At 37.3% G+C, this 4,800-nt stretch overlaps 1 non-coding gene across 1 annotated transcript; it reads right to left on the reverse strand.

Annotated features, from left to right (window-relative positions):
• Positions 1-2,929: 2,929 nt before the first annotated feature.
• Positions 2,930-3,036, reverse strand: LOC133067600 (U6 spliceosomal RNA). Its single transcript, XR_009695368.1, has one exon. It is a non-coding gene; the product is annotated as a U6 spliceosomal RNA (small nuclear RNA).
• Positions 3,037-4,800: the final 1,764 nt, after the last annotated feature.

Below are 4,800 nucleotides of genomic sequence, written 5' to 3' on the forward strand. Positions count from 1 at the left end.
TATTCATTGGAAGGACTGATGCTGAAACTGAAGCTCCAATACTTTGGCCACCTGGTGCGAAGAACTGACTCATTTGAAAACGCCCTGATGCTAGGAAAGATTGAGGATAGGAGGAGAAAGGGGTGACAGAGGATAAGGCAGTTGGATGGCATCACCAATTCAACTGACATGAGCTTAAACAAATTGCAGGAGAGAGTGAAGGACAGGGAAGTGTGCTGCAGTCCATGGGGTCAGAAAGAGTCAAGACACAACTGAGCAACTGAACAACAAACTGATTACAAACAAAGCACAAGAAACTGTAATGATGGAAAAGGCAAGATTGCCCCAAAAGTGAATGTTGGTAATAGCTCTGTAATCTGTAGACTACACCTTTGGCACACAGCAAGGTGGGTAAGCTAAGTCTTAGATTTATCCATTAAGATTATTAAAGGGGGCTGTCACCCCTAGGATTTACTGTTGGATTTTTTTTTTTTTACTCTGATGTTTAGCTCAAGCATAATCAGAGTCAGTAGTTCTTGGTGTCATCCCTAGGTCCTAGCAGGACAGGAAACAGTCTTTCTGGCTGAAAGAAATCAAATTTAGGCTCTTGGGATTCCCACAAGCCATGACTATACAGGCATAATGTTTTTTTAAATTTCTTACTTTATTCAGTAGTCAGTCAGGAAAAGAAATAAAGCTTTTGATCCAGCTGTATATATTTCACATAAGATTTAATGTACAGAGAGGTTTACACAGTAATTAGTAAGATTGATGGAGCAAAGATACAGGAACTATTGGTAGGGTGTGAAAAATTAGGAAGGGCAGGAATCATAAGAACCATCACCAACTATCTTTGTTCCATGTGGCAGCAGATAAGTCTCAGAACATCCTTATGCCCAGAAGTTGCTGGCATAACTCGTCTGCCATTTACTGATACCTACTAGGTTACTAATGCTGAGACTAGTGGTTTCTCCTCTTACTTTCCCTTCAATTTTACACCAGTGCCTCTCATTAGTAGAATTTAGGTTGCAGTACTGCTGGCAACAGGGTCTGAGAAATGTCTCAGACAAGCGAGAGCTTAGAAGGGTGAGAACAATGCTTAGTATCAATAAGCAGTATTTGCCACAGTGTCTAAGTCATGTAGCATATGTTCTGAGGTATCCTAAAACAAGGGAGAGAATAACTACATTTATTTGTTCATTGATCCATTCATTCATTGTGTCTGTTAGGTGTAGGAATTTTTGCACCTCTAAATAAGATTAAATATGTAAAAGCACTTGTAATTTATCTTATTCTTTCGACTCCATTAACAAATCTCAATTGTGAGTTCCCCAAGTAGCCTTCAGACTATTAAGGACGCATAGTAATACTGTCAAGATAGATATTCTGACAGTGCCAAAGTCATCAAGGAAATATAGGCTTACATAAGTGTCCATTTACTTCAACCTTGATTTCCACATCTGGACTCCTAATATTTCTGGAAATTAGTGTCAAAAACATTTCTGAAAAATCACATCTTATTCTTCCCAACTTTTAAGCAAAATATATATAAAAGGATCATATATCAAAATTACATAGTGACTATTCTAGCAATTCAAAAGTAATTTAATATTTGTGAATAATGTGAATCACCCATGTCAACAAGTAAAAAAGAGGTGTAGATCAAATGATAATCTCAATAAGTACAGAAAAAGCATTTGATAATTACTCTTAGCTAATTAGGAAGAGAAGTAAACGTCCTTAATCTGATCTAGAGTATCCTTATAAAAATCTGTAGCAAACACCTTACTTCACATTGAAATGTTAAGAGCATTCCCCTAGAATGGGAAATTAAGAAAGGATATCTTTTTTTTTTTTCCATTTATTTTTATTAGTTGGAAGCTAATTACTTTACAATATTGTAGTGGTTTTTGCCATACATTGACATGAATCAGCCATGGATTTACATGTGTTCCCCATCCCGATCCCCCCCTCCCACCTCCCTCTCCATCCCATCCCTCTGGGTCTTCCCAGTGCACCAGCCCTGAGCACTTGCCTCATGCATCCAACCTGGGCTGGTGATCTGTTTCACACTTGATAGTATACTTGTTTCAATGCTATTCTCTCAGAACATCCCACCCTCGCCTTCTCCCACAGAGTCCCAAAGTCTGTTCTGTACATCTGTGTCTCTTTTTCTGTTTTGCATATAGGGTTATCGTTATCGTCTTTTTAAATTCCATATATATGTGTTAGTATACTATATTGGTGTTTATCTTTCTGGCTTACTTCACTCTGTATAATGGGCTCCAGTTTCATCCATCTCATTAGAACTGATTCAAATGAATTCTTTTTAATGGCTGAGTAATATTCCATAGTGTATATATGTACCACAGCTTCCTTATCCATTCATCTGCTGATGGGCATCTAGGTTGCTTCCATGTCTTGGCTATTATAAACAGTGCTGCGATGAACACCGGGGTGCTCGTGTCTCTTTCAGATCTGCTTTCCTCGGTGTATATGCCCAGGAGTGGCATTGCTGGGTCATATGGCAGTTCTATTTCCAGTTTTTTAAGGAATCTCCACACTTTTCTCCATAGTGGCTGTACTAGTCTGCATTCCCACCAACAGTGTAAGAGGGTTCCCTTTTCTCCACACCCTCTCCAGCATTTATTGCTTGTATACTTTTGAATAGCAGCCATTCTGACTGGCGTGTAATGGTACCTCATTGAGGTTTTGATTTTTTTTTCCCCAGTTTAAGTGTCACTTTTATTATAAACTAAGTTGTTATTTACACCTGGCTTTGTGTTTGGTCATTGGTTAAGAATTCCATGTTCCAAGAAAATTTAGCACATAACATTCAACACTGGAAAATGAATCCCCCCCCACCACCAAAATTCCAAGAGACTTTTAAGAAACATGTAGAGAAAGCCCAGATACACAAAATTTTAAATGATAAAGGAGAAATAACCACAAAAATATGGAACGCTTCACGAATTTGCGTGTCATCCTTGTGCAGGGGCCATGCTAATCTTCTCTGTATCGTTCCAATTTTAGTATATGTGCTGCCGAAGCGAGCACTGAGGTTTTGATTTTAAGCAAGGATATCTTAACTTTCATTTGTCACTGTGCTGGTTTTAGCCAATGTAATAAGGAAAGAAATCACAAGGAAGGATTGGGAAGAAAAAAATTATCCTTTATTCACAGATGATATAGTTTTGTATACAAAAGTCTAAAAACATCAAAAGATAATTTCAGAATTATTAAGCAAATTTAGAAAGGTCATTAGATCCAAGAAAAACCCTGCTCTTTTTGTGTCAGAATAAACAAATAGAATATGAAAAGTTTAAATGACCCCATTATACTTGTATCAAAAAACACAAAACTTCAGAGAAATGAAAATAAAAAACCCAGTCCTACATGACTACCAACTCAATAGAATGGTTATAACAAAAAAGTCAAATGATACAAAACAGTAGTAAAAATGTGGGGTAACAGTAGCTCTCCTACACAGTTGGTAGGAGTGCAAATTAGTGCAACTACTTTGGGAAATTGTTCGGCACTATCTAGTACAGTTGAACATATATGTACTCTATGACCCAGTATTACCACTTTGGGGCATATATCCAATATAAATGTATACATGAGTTCATAAAAAATGTGTAATAATGCTTACTATAACACTCACAATGTCCAAATATTAGACAGACCATAAGTGCCCATCAACATTATTTTACATAAACACCACACAAAAACAAGAAGAAATGACATTTAAGTACATCAACAGGGATAAATTTCACAAACAGAATGCTGAACAATAAGAAAGCCAGGTACAACAGAGAAGACACTAAGTAGTTACATGTACAGTCGGCCCTCTATGTCTGTGGGTTTTGCATTGACAGGGTCAGCTGACTACGTATTGAACATGAGGACATAAGAGGCTGGCTGTAAGGGATTTAAGCATCTCCTTATTTTAGTTTCCATGGGGGTCCTGGAACAAATTGAGAGACAACTATATACAAAATTTAAAAAGAGACTGAACTTATCTATAAATTTTACAAGTCAGAATAATGATTACATTTGGTAGAAAGTAGTAAGTGGGACTTCCAGGTGATGGTAAAATTCTATTTCTAGATCTAAGTACTGGTTGCAGAGATCTGTTCACTTATCAAACTTTTTACTATGAGTTCTGCATATTTTTGCATATAATTATATTTCAATTAAAAACATTTTAGAAAGGAAAAGAAAAGGTGGAGCCTAAGAAACTGGGAGGTGAAAGGGGATGATACAGGTAAAAAGGAGGGAAGAAACAATGTTTGCATCTTAAAAAGTGGGGAGTCAATAGATATTCATGGAACAAATAATGTAGGCTTAACTATTTTGAGGTTACAAAGGTGATGAACAGAGAAACCAAGACTAGTGTCAAAACTATAAAGTGAGGATGTGTGGCAGGAAGGGGATGAAGTAATGAACTAAATCTTCATTTGTGATAGCAGTAAGTTAATGGACAATCCCAAAACCAGAGAAAGAAACTAGGTACTTTGAAACAACAACTATTTGTTATTTCTCATAATTCTGTGGATTTGCTGGGCCCTTCTTCTACTGATTGTGCTTGGGCTCACCCATGGGCTTCATTCTCCCAGAAAGATGGTTGGGCTGGGTTGGATAGTCCAGTCCAAGGCGGCCTTACTTGCACATCTTGCTGTTAATGACGGCTGTCAACTAGGATACTTCAGTTCACCCCTATAGCCTAGATTGGCTTCCCTAAATGACTATCTCAGTACAGAATTTATCCAAAAGGCCAAAAGTGGAAACTGCAAGACCTATTAAAAACTCAGATTTTGC

Source organism: Dama dama, chromosome 12, assembly GCF_033118175.1.
Source record: "Dama dama isolate Ldn47 chromosome 12, ASM3311817v1, whole genome shotgun sequence".
NCBI lineage: Eukaryota > Metazoa > Chordata > Mammalia > Artiodactyla > Cervidae > Dama > Dama dama.